At 40.4% G+C, this 20,266-nt stretch overlaps 3 pseudogenes; all 3 read left to right on the top strand.

Annotated features, from left to right (window-relative positions):
* The first annotated feature begins 12,956 nt into the window (after nucleotides 1-12,956).
* LOC149518800 (18S ribosomal RNA) lies at nucleotides 12,957-14,738 on the top strand (annotated as a pseudogene).
* A 291-nt stretch (nucleotides 14,739-15,029) lies between these two features.
* LOC149518799 (5.8S ribosomal RNA) lies at nucleotides 15,030-15,184 on the top strand (annotated as a pseudogene).
* Nucleotides 15,185-15,404: 220 nt separating this feature from the next.
* LOC149518798 (25S ribosomal RNA) lies at nucleotides 15,405-18,741 on the top strand (annotated as a pseudogene).
* The last annotated feature ends 1,525 nt before the right edge of the window (nucleotides 18,742-20,266 follow it).

Below are 20,266 nucleotides of genomic sequence, written 5' to 3'. Positions count from 1 at the left end.
TCCTGATTTTCAGGGTGAACCAAATCTGCCAGGATGCTTCAGCTGATCCTGCCTGCTTCCAAAAGCTTCCCTTGCATGTCCAGAACCTTGGGCCTTTCTGGATATGGTGCAGGTAGCTTGTATGCTAGGCCTTGGTTTCACGAGCTGGCCTGCAAGTCGAGCGGGCGTTTTGAACTCGTTTGCTAGGCTTTGCATGCAGATACCTGCTAGCACACCTAGTCTGCGGGCTTCAACCTCTAGCTTGCCTCTGATCTCTTTGAGCCATTGCCAGCGCCAGAGCGACCATGGGAGAGTGTTTCTCTAGACTTTATAGTCGATCTACCCAAAGCAGAAGGGTTTGGAAGCATCATGGTAGTGGTGGACAGGTTTTCCAAGTATGGAATTTTCATTCCAGCAACCAAGGAGTGCCCAGCCGAAGATGCAGCTCGATTGTTCTTGAAGAACATGGTTAAGTACTGGAGAGTGCCGAGGACCATTGTTAGTGATCGGTACGGGTGGTTCACGGGCAGGTTTTGGATTGAGTTGTTCAAGTTATTGGGGTCAAACTTGAACTTTTCCACCAGCATGCATCCGCAGACCGATGGGCAGACAGAACGAGTGAATGGACTATTACAGGTCTACCTCAGGCACTATATGAGTGCCATACAAAGGGACTGGCCAAAGCTGCTAGATATTGCGTAGTTTTCCTACAACTTGCAAAGTAATGAGGTAATGAACCAAAGCCCATTTGAGGTTGTGATAGGGCAACAACCACAAACACTCGGTTCGATTGCTACAGGTTATACAGGGCCGAATGTAGCAGCATACAAGTTTGCCAAGGCATGGTAAGAGCAAACTGACTTGGCCAGAGTTTATCTACATAAGGCGGCCAAGAAGTCAAAAAAGTGGTATCAAAGCTAGCCCTAAACCATTCGATCCACGCCAAGCACCTCGAGGGAGGTAGGCAGGGTGGCCAGCCTCCGTGACGAGGGCGTCATGAGGTTGGGTGCAGGAGAATGTCACGGACCTAAAGAGGAGTCCTAAATCCCACATCGAACATAATAAGAGGGTCACTGGGGTATAAAAGGGTTCACACCATCTCCACCTTGTGAGGCACCTTTTGTAGGATAAAACCGTGAGGCCAGGGGGGCTAAAGCGGACAATACCTCACAAGGGTGTGAACCGTGGTAGGAAAGCTAATCTAAGATGTCGGAAGGGTGAATACCTGGGTCTCAGAGCTGCGTAGGTTCGGAGCTTAAGTCTCGACCCATGACACATGGCTATAGTTATAGCCCCTATGATCGATAAGCGTTTGGGCCTCTTTGGAGCTAAATTTCCACACTGCTAAAATCTTTTATAGATGACTTAAATTTGTGACATGATATTGTATGTGGTAGAGTGGCCTTATTGCCACGATTAACTGAGATTCAAACTTTTGTCACTTTAATTTGTCCCTTCCCCCATACCTACTAAAGCTTTCTCATTTCATTTTTTTATGTCGCACCCCTATGGGGTTAAGGATGAATGGTGTTCTCCATTGTAATCGATTTGGTTGAGTGATGACATCCTTTTTTAGAGCATTTAAGTAAACAATAACCAAATGCCCTCAATAATTATTTCAGGGATGGGCTTACCCTAGTATGAGAACATACTTCAAACTCTATCAACACATGCTGGCTCTTAGTGTGAGTTGTTGCCTCAAATGCCATCAACAAGATATGGCCCTTGGTTAGTACAGGTAATTGCATCCAACACCATCAGTAGATGTTGGCCCACTGTTGCCTTAGACACCATTAGTAGATGCTAGCCCGTTAGTATGGGATGTTACCTCGAACACCATAAGCAAATGCTAGCCCCATGGTGATGGATGCTGCCTTGATTATTGTCGCCAGATGCTGACACTTCATATAGGCACTTGCCTTAACCATTACCGACATAAGTGAGCCCTTAATACGAGTTGTTGCCTCAAACAGCTCTTTGGCAGATGTTGGCACTTGATGTGACATGTATATCATGAGCCTTCCACCCAAGGCACTTGCTTACCCTTTGATCGTAATCGACACCAAATGACACTCGATGCATGTGTCATAAGCTACAATCTTAAACCAAACTCTGTGCAACCTTAAACAAGGAATTGACTATGTTTGCCTAAGTTAGCCCATAAAATTCAATTGTTCAGCATAATTTTAGCTTGTCAAAGATTGTGCTATAGTAATGGGCTTCTAGAAGCCCATAAATCTGATCCTCTTAGGACTGTGTTCAAGTGTGTTGACTGTGCCCCTGAACCTCAATCATTGGTGCTTGCACCTAGGCTTGATCATGCATTCCCACCTCGATCATCAGTGCTCACACTTGGGTTTGACTGTGTGCATGTGCATCACTCATCAATGCCCACACTTGGGCATGGTTCAATTCTATTGAACTTGAACATTGTGCCTGAGCTCTTAGAGTCTTGATCACTACATATACCACTATTCTGGGCTAGTTCCTTGTGACCTAGGCCTCCAGTAGGCCTCAAGGCCTAGTCTTTCTAGCTATCAGACCCTATCTCACTATAACTAAAAATATTCCTTAACTTGAAGAGAACTCCTAAGCCTAGACTAGCTTACTGATTGCAACATATACACATGCCTCGAGCACTATTAAGACATGTTGGCCTTTGGTCTTGACACATGCTTCGAACCTCATCAACACACGTTGTCTCTTTATGCAACTAGATTCCTCAAACACCATCGATACACGTTGGACCATGCACCACATGCAGGTATACTGGTCTTGGGCTGCGCACTAGGTGTACCATGATAGGGCAATAGGTGGGTTCCAATACATCTTCATATTTTTACTGCACTAATGCCATTTTTATTACTTGTAAATTCATAGAAGCGCTCACCAGCACCCACACCTAGGCCTCGCTTAATTTTGCCAAACCTAAACATTGTGTTTGAGCCTTTTGGAGTCTTGATCACTACCCATACTACTATTCTGGGTTAGTTCCCCATGACCTAAGCTTTCAATAGGTCCTAAGTCTTGGTCTCATTGGTTGTTGGACCCTATTTCACTAGATCTAAAACTATTTCTAGGCTCATTAAGAACCTCTAAGCCTGGACTAGCTTGTGAACCATGACACATGTAAATGCCTCAACCACCATCAGCACCAAATGACCCTTGGTGTATGCAAATGCCTCGACCACTATCGGGACATGTTGGCCCTTTGTCCTAGCATATGCTTTGACTACTATTGACACATGCCAGCCCTTGGTATAGGTAGTTCCCCTAAACACCATTGTGACATGCTGGGCCATATACCACGTACGGGTATCCTAGGCCTGAACCATGCACTATGTGCACTACTACCAAATAGTAGGTGGGTTCAAGCACATCTTTATATTTTTACCATGCCAATGCCATTTTTATGGCTTGTAAATTCATATAATGGTCCCCTAAGCCTTCATATGAAGTTTCATGGCAAGATGACTTGTATTCTATTTTTCATGATTTTTTAAAATTTTTCATGGTTTGAGATTTTTTGAAACTTTTTAGAAGAATTTTTGGCCCCATATTTGGTACACATCATTGTATTTTTATTGGTATCCATAAAAAAAAGCTAAAAAATCAAAGTGCAGAAGATTTTATGGCTCTTTGAAAAAAGCATCCCTATTTTGGACACTTAAATGGCTACTAGCTGTGAACCTATAAAAGCTTTTATGCTCTTTAAGAGGGTGTGAGTTGTTGAGGTTTTTTAGAGGATAGAGGCCAATATAAGGGCCAAAGACCAGCACACATCACACATCATGTGTGCACACCCCCTGGCCCCCTATGTCAATTGTCAAAACCTTCAATGCCATTAGTTATGTTCTCCAGTGATGCTTTGATGATGGTGCCCTTGGCAACAAAAAAAAGTGACACTAGCACCTGCCCGAGCCTAGCATGTGCATAGTGGCCCAAAATCAAACTTTAGCCAAGGTATCAACCATCATTGGCACATGCTGGCACATGGTGCAAGTGTCATGCCCTAGGCAGGCGTGCCAGGTACATCAAGTGCACAAGCACGCAAGCCGAAGGTTGAGGCCCACACATCAAGCGTGATGGCAGGTATTTGCGCATAAGGCCTTGGAGGTAAGGCCAGAATGCCTGCACAGCTTACAGGTCAGCCCACAAGGCCAAGGTCTAGCCTGTATAATAGCCGTACCACTTTCAGAAGGGCCCAAGGTGAGAGATACATAAGGGAATCTTCTAGAAGCCTTCAAGATCAATAGGAGCCTTTTGGCAGATTTGGTTAACCCTAGAATTCAAGAGTTAGAATTCTGATTGATTGTAATTTTTGTAATTCCTTGATTTTAGCCTTGATCCTAGGGATATTGCCATTAAGTGTAGTTGGAACCTCAACTATAAATAGAGAGCTGCTCCACCCTTATTTGTATACCATCATACACTTCTATTTTGGTGAATACAAAGCATATTCCAGCAAGCTATCTTGCTTTCCTGTTTCTCTCAAACTTGCACATTCAGCCCTTCCTATTGTTCTAGTGCCCTCACATTAGTGGTTTAGGCTGACTTAGGCTACAAAAAGGTGATTCGAAGCCTAAGATTGCACGAATTCTGAGTCTAAGGTCAGAGCCCGTGATAGTTGGTATCAGAGCAAGTTTAGTTCTACGTGTTTGTGTTGTTCAGGTTAGATCACAGTCGAGGAGATGGCATCCCAGAGTGATGTTGCTAGCCAACAACCAAAGGCCCAGGAGCAGGGACGTGGAAGAGGCAAGAAGGCTAGTTCGAGAGACATCTAGTCTACCATGAATGGTAGGCTAACCAAGGTGGAGGTGAGTGTGGGTGACATACAAGAGAAGCTTGAAGATGTGGAGACTCACATTGAAGCGCTAGACTCCACAGAGGAGGATTTCAGTAGCAAGTTGCAAGCTACTCTCAATAAAGGCATAGACGTGATCACCCAAAAGAATGAGACCTTGGCGACTGTGGTGGAGGCCTTAAGCAAGAGGATAGAGGAGCTCACCAGTAAGCTCATTGCTTACAAGTTTACCATTGGGAATGGCATGTTTGCTAGAGTGTCTAAGTCTAGGATGGATGTTCCCAAGCCTAAAAGATTCAAGGGAACTGGGCAGCTAAGGAAGTAGACAACTACTTATGGGATATAAAGTAGTATTTCCAAGCCATAGGCATGTAAAACTAGCAATAAAGGTAAGCACCGCTGCTATGTATCTCACTGATGTAGCTTTATTATGGTGGAGGCGTAGGGTGATGATGTTAGGCATAAGAGCACCAAGATTGGAACTCAGGCAGAGTTTTAAAAAGAGTTCAAGGAGTAATTTTACCCGGAGTATGCCGATGATAAGGCGTGGGTAAAATTATACAGGCTGAGCCAATAAGAGGACATAAAAAAGTATGTCTAAAACTAATCTGAACTGATGCCACTGATCTCGGATCTAGACGAGAATGATGCCTTATTTGCTTTCATGGATGGGCTGAAGCCATAGGTGAAGCATGAGCTACAACGAAGGGGAGTTCATGACTTGGCTAAAGCCATGACTACTGCTGAGTCCTTGATAGAGTTTAAACCTCTGAACAAATTTGAGTCTTTCAAGCTCAAGGGTAAAGGCAAAGATGAGAAGGACTGAAAAAAGCAATCCAAAGGGAAGGACCGTGATCGAAAGTCTAAGGATGGGGACTGAGACCGTTCGACAAAAGATGGCGAAAGGAAGCCACCAATAGGTAAATGGAAAGCAAAGGGGGACCGAGAGCCACTAGCATGCTACCTATGTGGAGGGAGCCACATAGTGTGCAATTACCCACAGAAGGGCAAGCTGGCTGCTGTAGACAAAGAGTCTGATGAAGAGCCAGAGTTAGGGGTAGCAAAGCTTGGGTTGTTGGTGCTCAATGCTATCCAGAGTAAAAGGAGTCATAAGCCAAAGGGCTTGATGTTTATAGATCTGATGGTTACGGGTCGAAAAGTGAGTGCACTGGTGGACACAGGTGCCTCACATCTTTTTATTTTAGGTGATGGAGCTCAAAAGCTCAGACTAAAGGTACAGAAAGGGACTAGTACCATTAAAACGATGAACTCCAATGAGGTTCCAACCATTGGAGTAGCACTGGGAGTGGAGTTACAGCTTGGAGACTGGAAAGGCAAGGAGACCATAGAGGTAATACCCTTTGACGACTATAAGTTTGTGATTGGGTTAGATTTCCTTGTTTGGATTAACACCCTTTTTGTGCCTTTTGCCAATTGCATTTGCATCTTGGATGCACAGTGCCAATGCCTAGCACCATTGAGGAGAGGTCTGGAGTTAGGTCCCAGGTGGTGTCAGCCATCCAATTTGCCAAGGTGATAAACAAAGAAGAAGAAAACTTCTTGGTAGCCCTAAAGTATAAGGAGCCATGGGAGAAGGAGACGAGTCACCCTTAGAGGTGCTAAAGATGCCGAAAACCTTTAGTGATGTGATGCCCGTAAAGCTACCTAGCCAGTTACCACCCAAAAGGGAAGTGGGCTACAAGATCGAGCTAGTGTCCGAGGCCAAGCCACCAGCTAGAGCCTCTTACCGAATGTCCCCACCAGAGTTGGAAGAGTTAAGGAAGCAACTCAAAGAGTTAGTTGATGCTGGCTTCAACAGGCCATCGAAGGCACCATATGGTGCACTGGTTCTATTCCAGCACAAGCATGTTGCAAAATTTGATTTTCAGATAGAGTACAAGCAAGGGCGAGTGAACCTGGTGGTAGATGCCCTGAACAAAAAGGCTAACCTTGCTGCTATTAGCTAATCAGAGGGGTCACTAGTGCCCCGCATCAATGAGGGACTTATGCATGATCTTATAATCAAGGCTCTTATAGAGTACGCCCAGTAAGGTAAGACTAGGCGATTTTGGGTGCAGAATGGTTTGTTGTACACCAGGAGCAGTAGACTATTTGTATCGTAGCATGGAAAGTTACGCAAGAAAGTTTTGCAAGAGTGTCGTGATTCAAGGTGGGCTATACACCCATGAGTGAATCGCACTTTGGCATTGCTAGAGGACTGGTATTATTGGTTGTACATGAGAGACGATGTGGGGGCCTATGTAAAGACTTATCTTATGTTCTAACAAGACAAGGTGGAGCTCAAGAAGCCAAGCGATCTCTTGGAGCCATTGCTAGTGCTAGAGCGACCGTGAGAGAGTGTTTATCTGGACTTTATAGTCGGTCTACCCAAGACAGAAGGGTTTGGAAGCATCATGGTAGTGGTGGACAGGTTTCCCAAGTATGGAATCTTCATTCCAGCAACCAAGGAATGCCTTGCCAAAAAGGCAACTCGAATGTTCCTGAAGAACATGGTTAAGTACTAGGAAGTGTCGAGGACCATTGTTAGTGATCGAGATGGGCATTTCACAGGCAAGTTTTGGACTAAGTTGTTCAAGCTGTTAGAGTCAGACTTGAACTTTTCAACTAGCATGCATCAGCAGATCGATGAGTAGACCGAGCGTGTGAATAGACTATTGGAGGTCTACCTTAGGCACTATGTGAGTGCCATACAAAAAGACAGGCCAAAGTTGCTAGATGTTACGTAGTTTTCCTACAACTTGTAAAGGAGTGAGGCAACGAACCAAAGCCTATTTAAGGTTATGACAAGTCAACAACCACTAATACCTAGTTTGATTACAGTAGGTTATACAGGGCCGAATCTAGCAGCATACAAGTTTACTAAGTCATGGCAAAAGCAAACTGACTTGGCTAGAATCTATCTACACAAGGCGGTAAAGAGGTCAAAGAAATGGGCAAACCAAAATAGGTGGGACGTGTAGTTCTAAGTTGGAGACTTGGTATTGGTGAAACTGCATCCCATTGTATGCCACAAGGGGCTACACAAAGGCCTAGTTTAGAGGTATAAGGGACCTTTCCTAGTAGTCAAGAGGGTAGGCAAGGTTACCTATAAGCTGGATATGCCACCTAAGCTGAGGATACATTTGGTGTTCCATGTAAGCATGCTTAAGCCATTCCACGAGGATAAGGGAGATCTAGGATGGGCAGAGTCAAAGTGTGTGCCATTGGGAGCAAGTGCCTCATATGAGAAGGAGGTTCACAGCATCATAGCTGATCGAGAGGTGAGATGGAAAAACTACCAACCAAGACAAGAGTACTTGGTGCATTAGACTGTGAGGCGAGTTGGGAACCAGCAGAGGACTTATGGTAGTTTGAGGACCAGATCAAGCAATACCATGCAAAGGATGCAATGAGGACATTATGCAATCAGGTGGGGGAGAATGTCATGCCCTAGACGGGCGTGCCAGGCACATCAGGCACACAAGCAAGCAAGCTAGAGGTTGAGGCCTACACACCAAGTGCACTGGCAAGTATTTGCACGTAAGGCCTTGGAGGCAAGGCCAGAATGCCCGCACAGCCTGTAGGCCAACCCACAAGGCCAACATCTAGCCTACATGATGCCTGTACCACTTCCAGAAGGGCCCAAGGTGGGAGATACGTAAGGAAATCTTCTGAAAGCCTTTAGGATCAGCAAAAGCCTCTTGGCAGATTTAGTTGACCCTAGAATTCAGGAATTAGAATCCTGATTGATTGTAATTTTTGTAATTCCTTGATTTTAGCCTTGATCATAGGGATATTACCATTAAGTGTAGCTGGAGCCTCAACTATAAATAGAGGGCTACTCCACCCTCATTTGTACACCATCATACACTTCTGTTTTAGTGAATACAAAGCATATTCCAACAAGCTGTCTTGTTTTTTTGTTTCTCTCAAACTTGCACATTTAGCCCTTCCCATTGTGCTAGTGCCTGCATGCTGGTGTTTTAGGCTGACTTAGGCTACAAGGAGGTGATTCCAAGTCTAAGCCCACGTGGATTCTGAGTCTATGCTCGGAGCCTGTGACACGAGCACATGCCTCGAACATCATCAACACAAGCTAGCCTTTGGTACGGGCACTTACCTCAACCACCATCGGCACAAGCTGGCTTTTGGTGCGGGCACATCCTATAGACACCTTAATTAGTCTAGGCCCAAACGAATTGGGCCTAGTTCAAGAAGGTCCAAATTACCAAGCCCAATTACCTATTTTTATTTTGTTTTTATTTTATTTATTTTTTTGGTTTTATCTTTTTGTTGATTATTAATTAATTTATATATTATTAGTTTTTTATTTATCTTTAATTTTTTATTTTTGATTTATCTTTTTTTTTTCCTTTATCAAATTAGGCATTAAAAGAATAATAATAGTGATAAAAAAATAATAAAAGATAATTCTTAAAAAGTTAAAAAAATAAAAATAATAAAAAGAAAAGTTTTACCGTGCATCAATGTGTGAAAGATGTGCTACCAAAATTTGAATAAGATTTAATTTGTAAAAGATAAATTCTAGTTTTTTATAATAATTTAGAATATTGTTGAAGATTGAATCATGGTTAACCAAAACCTTTCTTGAATGCCCCTTATAAATAAACATGTTATTAACAGAGAATAAACACAGAAGAAATTAGCAAAAAAAAAAATACAAGATCTGCAAGAAAAAAATAGAGAGAACAAGGTTGTTGCATAGGGCAATCATAAAAGCAAAGTTTCTATCATATTGTTTTTGGAGTTTTTTGAGTAATCATGAGATTGATTAGGTTGAAGCAATGAATTGAGCAATAATTTGAATAGGGTGATTACGTAGGGCAATCATAAAAGCAAAGTTTCTCTTAAATTGTTTTTAGAGTTTTTTGAGTAATTATGAGATTGATTAGGTTGAAGCATTTATCAAAGAAATTTAGGGAGTTCAATTGGCATTTTTAAAGTTTTCTTTATAAATTTCTAAAAATTCTAGAAATTTCTAGAATTTTTAAATTTTTCGATGAGGAATTCTAGATTACGATAACTTTCTGATGAATTTTATAGATTCTGACAACTTTTTGATGAGGATTACCAGAATGTGGCTAAGGTTTCTAGAATTCGTTAAAGATTCAACTAGAGATTCATCTATTTTCTCTAATTGGAATAGAGAAAAGAAAAGATGAAAGAGAGGGAGAAAAAGAAATCTAAGGAACAAGATAATTTGGCCCTTTTATATGTCAGCCAAATGACATCATTTTGGTGCTTTAGTTTTTATAGGATCTACACCTTTTCTTATGCCCAGCCTACACCCGGGTGTGACTCGGTTTGTGACCTGTTCCCAGCTTCCTTTTGGCAATTGAGTTGAGTGGGTGTGTAAGCCACTTCAGTTGTCCTTCTTTCCTACAATTGAGCTACGCCATGCCAGCTAAGCCGAACTCGTTCTTTATTTTGGTATTTATTTCTAGTTTTATTTATTTTGGTTTATGTTATTATTTCATTTTTTTATTTATTTTTAAAAGTATTTTACATGATTAACTTCTAGAAAGATTAGAAAGTAATTATAAAAATAATAATAATTATCCAATGATGAAATTTTTAGAAATTACAAAAGGTTAATTTCTATAAAATTTTTAAAAGAGAAATTTGTTTTAAATTTAATCCAAATGGAGGAAAATTTAGATAAAGTTTCAATAACAATAATTAATATTTATTTTTAATTTTAAAAAATATAAAAAATAAAAATTTAATAAAAATTTGGGATTGAATTAACAATTATCCAAGGACGAGATTCTTAGAAATTTTAAATGATAAATTTTCTAAGAAATCTCTAGGTGAAGAATTTCTTTAAATTTTACCCAAATGGTGGAATAATTTAAACAAAATTTCAATAAAAGTAATTGTATTCTTTTCCAAATAAAAAATTAAAATAAAAACAAATTGGATGAAAATATTTGACAGTTATCCAATGATGCAATCTTAAGAAAAATCACAAATGGTTGAGTTTTCATAAGATTTCTAGGCAAAACATTTTTTTAAATTCCACCCAAATGGTGGAAAGATTTAAATAAGACTTTAAAATAAATAATTTTCCTTTTTTTTTCCAAAGATTAGGAAATTAACAAGAGTTTAGATAATAAATAAACCCAAATGGTGGAATATTTAGAAATAAAACTTGTAGGAAAATTTTCTAAAATAAACCCAAATGGTGAAAAATTTAAAAATAAAAAAAATTGATGATGAAATTCTTAGTAATCATAAATAGATAATTATTTAAGATCTTTCTAGATGAGAAAATATTTCTAATTTAGGCCCAAATGGTGGAAGAATTAGATATTTTTTATAAAAAAAAATGATTAATTCAATTTCTGACAACGGTGCCTCTTCAAGAAAACAAATGAGATTTTTGAATACTTTCAAGGTGAGGAAGTATTTTTAAGAATTCTACTAGATTGATGGAGAATTTTAAAAGTTATTTCCAATATTTAAATGTTAATAAAAGACTATTAGAATCAAGACCTTAGGATAATTTAAAATAAAATGGTACCATCCTTTGAATGGTTATGCAGGGGTGTTATAACCTTCTTCATATGTAACCAAACTCTCAAACCTTGTTTTGATTAGTATACCAAAACCTATTCTTTAAGGACCCTTAGTCAAGCTTAGGAGCTCCTTAAAAGGATAAATTCATTAGGTGACCAATCACAACTTGATAAAAGATTAGTGGTGACTCCTTAGGTTGTGTTTAACGATAGATTTATGGATCTATATATTATGACACATGCGTTAATCAACATTGGTAAAAGGTGGCTCTTTGTGTGAGTAGTTGCCTTAAACATTATTGGCACACACTAGGCCTTGGTGCGGGCACATGCTAAGCCTTGGTGCGGGCACATGCCTTAACCACCACGATTACCTGCGAACCCTTGGTGTGGGATATGCCCATTTGAAAAAAGTGTCCCAATTTTAGACACTTTAATGTTTACTGATAACTTATCTATAAAGTCTCTCATGCTCTTTAGAGGGTGGTTATCTGAACCCCCTCTCCCTTCACAAGATTAGTAGGTGTGCGTTATGGGCCTATCATTGCGTACATCCATGGCAATGTCCCTAGAGCAAAATCTAAGCTGTGCATGCTTTTTTGCCATGTTGTCCGACAATCGGTTGCTTCGATGACCCATAAGGGCCCATGGCCTTAATCGATTGGCGTGCACATATAAAAAAGGCTCAATTGTATCGAGCTCAAGCTTGTGCCTATGGCTGATGCTACCCTAGACGTCAAACCAAGTCCCTGGATTAGGTAATGGCTCCCAAAGGTGGTGCAAGCAGAAACTGAGGTCGGGAGCTTGGTCTAGCGAAGTTTCTAAGGTATTTGGCAATCTTATGGTCCTTTCTTGTTGACCACAAAAATGCCTTGTCCTAGCCAAGCCCGTGCTTACAGCCGATGTTGTCTAAAACCCAAGAAACAAGTCCCTGAATTAGGCAACGTCCCTCTAAGGTGATAACAGCAAAGTTTGCATATGTGGTCTTGGCTAGACCAGGCATTCATGGTGTTATGCCATTATTGCCTGTTGGATGGCAAGGGTAGTCTCATGGCCCTTATGTTTTTCCCATACCAAGTGATTGTGGCATGGCCTCGTGCATCATTTCCTCTACTCACTAGTCAAGTAATCGAATGGGTGAGTTTTATATTAGTGTGTGTGGATGCTACCACTTGTACACAATAGGCATATGAGTGGTGCTATGGTTGTACATGTTGGTAGGCTTCTTACTCAATGAATTAAACTATTGACTCATCATCTTTTTCAATCTAACCCCCTAAGTAGTCATCATACCTTACGGGAGCAATTAGGATCGTATATTGTATACCTAAATTGATGGAAACCATATATCTTGCTATCCCTCATCCTTCTTGTGTTCTTAGAGGCTACGAGTCGAACCTCAATCGTGCCTTGTGTCCCAAGTGTGCGCCCAAACCTCTGTGGCTGCATTGGTGCACTGGTGTTCAATCATGCTCTTAGATGCGAAACATTTGGTGGGCATAGGCTCTCGGCCCTTGTTCGTTGGATGCTATTTACGTGCTCGACATGCAAGATGCTTATGCTCTATGTTGGCTCTCTTTGCCACTCAATCAATGCGTTGAGGCCCTTGTGGTGCCAACGTCCTGAAAAAATGCTACCTAGTTGATCCTACTAGTAGTCATATGCTTGTCTCAAAGATTATGCAATACATGTGTAAGTATGAACTAATTTAGAGTATGAAACTGCGAATGGCTCATTAAATCAATTATAGTTTGTTTGATTGTATCTACTACTTAAATAACTATAGTAACTGCAGAGCTAATACCTGTAACAAGCCATGACTTCTGAAAGGGATGGATTTATTAGATAAAAGGTTGATGTGAGCTTAGCTCATTGCTTTGATGATTATGATTCATGATAACTCGACAAATCATATAGCTTTTGTGCTGGTGATGCATAATTCAAATTTTTACCCTATCAACTTTTGATGGTAAGATAGTGGCCAATTATGGTGGTGATAAGTGATAAAGAATTAGGGTTTGATTCTAGAGAAGCAGTCTAAAAAACGGCTACCACATTAAAGGAAGGTAGCAAGCACACAAATTACCTAATCTTGATACAAGGAGGTAGTGACAATAAATAACAATATCAAGCTTTATGAGTCTAGTAATTAGAATGAGTGCACAATCTAAATCCCTTAACAAGGATCCATTAGAGGGCAAGTCTGGTGCTAGCATTTGTAATAATTCTAGCTCCAATAGCATATATTTAAGTTATCATAGTTAAAAAACTCGTAGTTGAAACTTGAATTACGTCATCTGATCACCTCATGGTAAGCATCAGACTACTTGTCTCTTCTGCCAATGATATGCTCCTAACCTTAACTAGTCGGGTTGGCACCATTATTTTGAAAAAATTAGAGTGCTCTAAGCTGACCTATGCTTGTATACATTAGCATGGGATAACATCATAGGATCTTAGTCTATTTTGTTAGCCTTTGGGATCAGAGTAATGATTAACAGGGATAGTCAGGGGCATTTGTATTTCATAGTCAGAAGTGAAAGACAAACAATTGTGAAAGATTTATTAAAGATGTTTTCATTAATCAAGAATGAAAGTTGGGGGCTCAAAGATGATCAGATACTATCCTAGTCTCAACCATAAATGATGCCAACCAAGGATCGACGGATGTTGCTTTTAGGACTCTATCAGCACCTTATGAGAAATCAAAGTCTTTGGGTTCTAAGGGGTGTATGGTCGCAAGGCTAAAACTTAAAGGAATTGAAGGAAATGCACCACCAATAGTGGAGCCTGCGACTTAATTTGACTTAAAATGGGGAAACTTACCAAATCCAAACATAGTAAGGATTGACAAACTAAAGACTCTTTCTTGATTCTATGGATGGTGGTACATGGCTATTCTTAGTTGGTGGAACGATTGGTCTAGTTAATCCCATTAACGAATGAGACCTCAACCTATTAACTAGCTACACGGAGGTGATCCTTCGTGCTAGCCTTTTATAGGGACTATGGCCACTTAGGCCAAGTTTAAGGCCATAATAGGTCAGTGATGCCCTTAGATGTTTTGGTTACATGCACGCTACACCAATATATCCAACAAGTCTATAGCCTTGGCCGACAAGCTCGAGTAATCTCTAAAATTTCATCATGATAGGGATAGATGATTGTAATTATTGGTGTACAACAAGGAATTCCTAGCAAATGTGAGTCATCAGCTCTGGTTGACTATGCCTTTGCCTTTTTTACTCACTACCTGTCGCTCTTACAGATTATATGGTTTGGTGAAATGTTTAGATCATAGTGATGTGGATGGTTTGCTGCCCGTAACATCAAGAGAAGTCCATTGAACCTTATCATTTAGAAGAAAAAAAAGTCGTACCAAGGTTTACGTAGGTGAACTTGTAGAAGGATCATTGTCAAAACTTGCTCAACGAATGACCTGTGAATGCATTAATGAAGCACCAAAGGGGTGAGGGTGCCTCTTTAGCCCAAGCCCCTTCTAGCCCTAAGCGTGCATGACAATTACTTTATTCTGCCATCTAGGTAGGCAAAATGATGGGCATCATCGCACACAATCAAATAACAAACCCTTAGCATGAATTGTGCTAAGGAACTAGAATGAAAAAGAGCATGTGTGTCATTGCCATCCCATTTATGATGCGTGCACGGGTGGCATCGAGACTCTTTTTATCGTGAAAAACCAAAACAGCTCTCGATAATGGATATCTCAACTCTTACATCGATGAAGAACATAAAAAAATGCAATACTTTATGTGAATTGTAAAATCCCATGAACTATCAAGTCTTTGAACGTAAGTTGCCCCCAAGCCATTAGGTCAAAGGTAAGCCTGCCTAGGTATCATGCATCATCGCCCCCTTCAACCTCCCACCCATCAGGCTTTAGGGTAAAGGTGAAAGATGGCCTTCTATGATCTTTTCGGTTGTGGATGGCTCAAAAGTGAGTCTCTGACAATGATAGCATCATGACTATCAGTGGTAAAGCTCTCAGCATGCCAAGTTTTTGATGACTCATGCTTATTGTTATCTAGACCCCCAGTATCTCTCGGTTGATGCTTACATCTTGACCCTATGTCAAGTCGAATTACTTACAGAGTTTAAGCATATCAATAAGTTGAGGAAAAAAAACTTACCAAAATTTCCTTAAGTAATGGTGAGTGAACCGAAAAGAGCCCAGCTTGAGAATCAAGTAACCCCAACATCCAAATTATAGTCTAGAGAAATGTCCTCAGTGGTGAATCGAGCCCAAGTCCCATGGAAAGGGGCACCACAAGAGGTGAGAGCCCCATTATGACTAGACCCTATTACACCATAAGGCACTATCTACAAGTCAAGTTCTTTGGGAATATAGCCCTAATAGGGCAATAAATTTCATGCAAGGCTGAATACGGGTGAAAAACTAATAGCGAACAAGTATTGTAAGGAAAAGATGAAAAGGGTTTTGAAAATAGAGTCAAAAAGTGCAAGAAATTATCGAGAGGGAGGCAAATGGTGGTGAGCGTTGCATCCTAATTAGATGTGGAATGATTAAAGCCAATTCGTTGATCGGCTCAAGGAGAGGATAGAAATAAGTTGCAATGGCATCCCAAGCTTAAGCTTTTGATATGCCCATGAGGATGTCATTGCTATGATCATGGAATATAGCATGCGTCATCTCGATGTGTCTTAACACTAATGTGCTCTCAGTGTTAGCCTACGAGCTCTCCATTCAACTTGTCTTAAAATGTAGACCAATCAATTTAACATGTGTGCAAGTCATTAGGCTAGAAAACCTGCAAGGTATAAAGAAGCTAATTGGTAGGATTCCTTGCAGATGCACCAGGAACTAAGCTTGATCTTTTGAGAAGGGTTTGAATGTGAGCATGCCTATTGAGACCTGAAAGATGGTGAACTATTCATGAATGGGGCAAAACTAGAGGAAACTTTGGTGAATGCCCATATCTATACTAAAATGTAAATTGTTCATCTGACTCAGATATAGGGGTTAATGACTAATCAAACCATCTAGTAGCTAGTTCTTTTCAAAGTTTCCCTCAAGATAGTTAGAGCCTTTTACGAGTTCTATCAGGTAAAGCCAATGATTAGAGGCATCAAGGGTGCAACACCCTTAACCAATTCTCAAACTTTAAATAGGTGGGATAGCATGACTACTTTGTTAACCTATACCACAAAATTGAGAGCTCTAAGTGGGCCATTTTTGGTAAGCCAAATTGGTAATACGAGATGAACTAGAAGCTGAGTTATGGTGACCAACTGCATGCTAACCTAGAACCTACAAAGGGTGTTGGTCAATTACGATAGTAGGACGATGGTCATGGAACTCACTTGCCAAATCAAACTAGCCTAAAAAATGGATGGTGTTTAAATGCATGACCTATACCCAATCGTTGAGGCAAGGGCTAGACCCCAATGAGTAAGAGGGCACGATGGTCACTACAAAACCCAAGGTATGAGCCCGGGCAAAGTGGCTGTCAGTGCAAATTTTAGTGGTAATGGTGAATATTTGAATGAGAACTTTGAAGATCGAAGAAGGGAAAGGTTCCATGTGAATGGCACTTGCACATGGGTTACTCAATCCTAAGAGACAAGGGAAGCCTCTTCAATAGCAAGTCTAGCATGAGCTTCAAAAGAGAATCTGGTTACAATTCTTGAACTAGGATGTGATGGCTAACGATAACATTAGAGAGTTTAAAGATGTTAGTAGGGGTCTCAAAAAGAGTTATCTTTCCTATTTAATGGCTTGCCCACCCTGGAAAAGACTAGCCAGAGGTAAGATTTAGCGACTAAAAAAGTAGCACACATTGCATGGTTTCAGATACACCCTTAATGGCCTTGAAAATTTCGAGGACCAAGTGCTATCCGTGCCCAATTGTACACATAACTGCATTAGATCTCCAAGGTGAATAGCCTCTACTCAATGGAACAATGTATGTAAGAGAAGTCGACAAAATAGATCCATAACCTTAGAAAAATGATTGGCTTTGAGGGTTGGGTAAGGGGGTCCTAGTCCTAAACCCATCGATTGTTGGTGTACTGCTCAAGCTACTTTTGTGGTGAGAATAGGTCACCACATGTTGGTTAAGGGATGGACTGGGAACGGCTTCCTCCTCCCCCAAGCAACGAACAATCGACTCAAAATTGGTAAGGACAAGGTGAATCTGATTGTTTAATTAAAACTAAGCATTATAATGGTCCCTATCAATGCTCACGTAATGTGATTTTTGCCTAGTGCTCTAAATGTTAAAGTGAAGAAATTCAACCAAGTGTAGGTAAATGGCAAGCATAACTATGACTCTCTTAAGGTAGCCAAATGCCTTGTTATCTAATTAGTGACATGCATGAATGAATTAACGAGATTCCCATTATCTCTATCTATTATCCAGCGAAACCATAGCCAAGGGAAAAGGCTTGCAAAATAGTAGGGAAAGAAAACCTTATTGAGATTGACTCTAGTCTGAATTTATGAAATGACTTGAGAGGTGTAAGATAAGTGAAAACCCTCAATCGAAAATGAAATACCACTACTTTTAACATTATTTTACTTATTTTGTGAATTAGAGGTAGGACCCTTTTTTTTGAACCCAAGGTCGACCTTGGTTGGTCGATTTAGGTGAAATACATTGTCAGGTGAGGAGTTTGGTTAGGGTGACATATTTGTTAAAAGATAATACAGGTGTCCTAAAATGAGCTCAACAAGAACAAAAATCTCGTATGGAACAAAAAGGTAAAAGCTCATTTGATTCTAGTACAAATATAAACTATGAAAGTGTGGCCTATCGATCTTTTAGACCTTGAAATTTAAAGCTAGTGGTATAAGAAAAGTTACCTTAGGGATAACTAGCTTATGGCAACTAAGCATTCATAGCTATGTTATTTTTTTATCCTTCAATATCAACTCTTCCTACATTAAGAAGCAAAATTCACCAAGTGTTTAGATTGTTCACCCATCAATAAGGAACATAAGATAGTTTAGACAGTCATAAGACAGGTTAGTTTTACCCTACTATGACAGCATTGTAATAATAATTCAACCTAGTATAAGAAGAACCATTGATTTGCACAATTGGTCATCGTGCTTGGTTGAAAAGCTAATGACATGAAACTACCATGTGCAAAATTATGATTGCATGCCTCTAAGTCAAAATCCAAGCTAAAAGTAATACAAGCATCTGTCACCTGATTGTTGACCTATAGTATAGGCCTATGGCCCTAAAGGGCACATGTCATAGGTGCAGCCTCTATGGCAGATAAACTACATGGGCTCTTTGAAGCTCAATTCCCACTAAATGGCAAGTAGAATCTTTTACAAATGGCTTAAATATGCGACAGGGTATTGTAAGGGGTAGAGCAACCTTACTGCCATGATCTACAGAGATTCAAACTTTTGTCGCTTTAATTCATCCCTCACCCCCACACCCACTAAAGCCCATTCACTTCATTTTTTTACATCGTACCCTTCTATGGTTGGGGGTGAATGTTGTTCTCCATTGCAACTGATTTGGTTGGGTGATGACATCCCTCACTTAAGCATCGAAGTAAACGAAAACCAAATGCCCATGGTATTTGTTATAGGGATAAGCTCACCATTAGTGTAGGCACTTGCCTTAAACTTTATCAGTATACATTGGCTCCTAGAATGAGTTGTTACCTTAAACACGATTGAAAGCATCTAGCCCTTATTGGTATAGGTAATCACATCCAACACCTTCGATAAATGATAGCCCGTTGTTGCCTTGGATACCATCAGTAGATGCTGGCCCCTTGGTGCAAGATGTTGCCTTAGACACCATTGCCAGATACTGGCACTTCATGCAAGCACTTACCTTGATGATCGTCAATGTAAGCGAGTACTTAGTGTGAGTTGTTGCCTTACATACCTCTTTGATGGATGCTAGCACTTGGTGTGGCATGTGTACCATGACCTTCCAACTCAGAGTACTTGTCTACCTCTTGATCGCCATCAACACCAAATGATACTTGGTGCATATGTCACAAGCTCCAGTCTTAAGCCAAACTCTATACGACCTTAAATAGGGAATTGACTCTGTTTGCATAAGCCAGCCTATAAAACTTAAGTGCTCAGCATAATTTTAGCTAATCAAAGATTGTGCTATAGTGATGGGCTTTCTAAAAGTCCACAATCTAATCCTTTCAGAACTATGTTTAAGTATGCCCACAACTTGATCATTAATGCCCTCACTTGGGTATAACTGTGTGCTCATGCATCACTCACAGTGTTCGCACCTGGGTTTGGCTCAATTATGCCAAATTTGAACATCATGTCTGAGCCTCTAGAGTTTTGATCACTGCCTATACCACTATTTTAAGCTAGTTTCTCGTGACTTGGGCCTCTAGTAGGCCCAAGGCCTAGTCCCTCTGGTTGTTGGATCCTAGCCTACTAGAACTAGAACTCTTCTTGGACTTGAAGAGAACCCCTCAGTCTAGACCAACTTATGGACCATGACATATGTATATGCCTTAACCACCATCGACACCAAATGACCCTCAATGTATGACATGCCTTAACCACAATTGGGATAAGTTGCCCTTTTGTCTCAGTACATGTTTTAACCACCATCGATACATGTTGGCCCTTAGTGTGGGTAGTTCCCTTAAACACCATCAACACATGCTGGGCTATGCACCATACTCAAGTATCTTAGGCTTAGGCCATGCACCATGTATACCACAATAGGGCAATAGGTGGTTGTAGGCACATTTTCATATTTTCTACCATGCCAATGCATTTTTATGGCTTGTAAATTCATATAATGGTCCCCTAAGCCTTTATATGAAGTTTTATGGCAAGATGACTTGTTTTCTATTTTTTGTAATTTTAAAAATTTTTTATGGTTTAGGATTCTTTGAAATATTTTTAGAAGAAGTTTTGGCCCTAAATTTGGTTTACATGATCCTTGTATTTTTG

This window comes from Durio zibethinus, chromosome 5, assembly GCF_047325235.1.
Source record: "Durio zibethinus cultivar Kanyao isolate XHJ-2024 chromosome 5, ASM4732523v1, whole genome shotgun sequence".
NCBI classification, from domain to species: domain Eukaryota; kingdom Viridiplantae; phylum Streptophyta; class Magnoliopsida; order Malvales; family Malvaceae; genus Durio; species Durio zibethinus.
The sequence above is the reverse complement of the archived record's forward strand: the minus strand, read 5'-3'. Positions and strand labels throughout refer to the sequence as shown.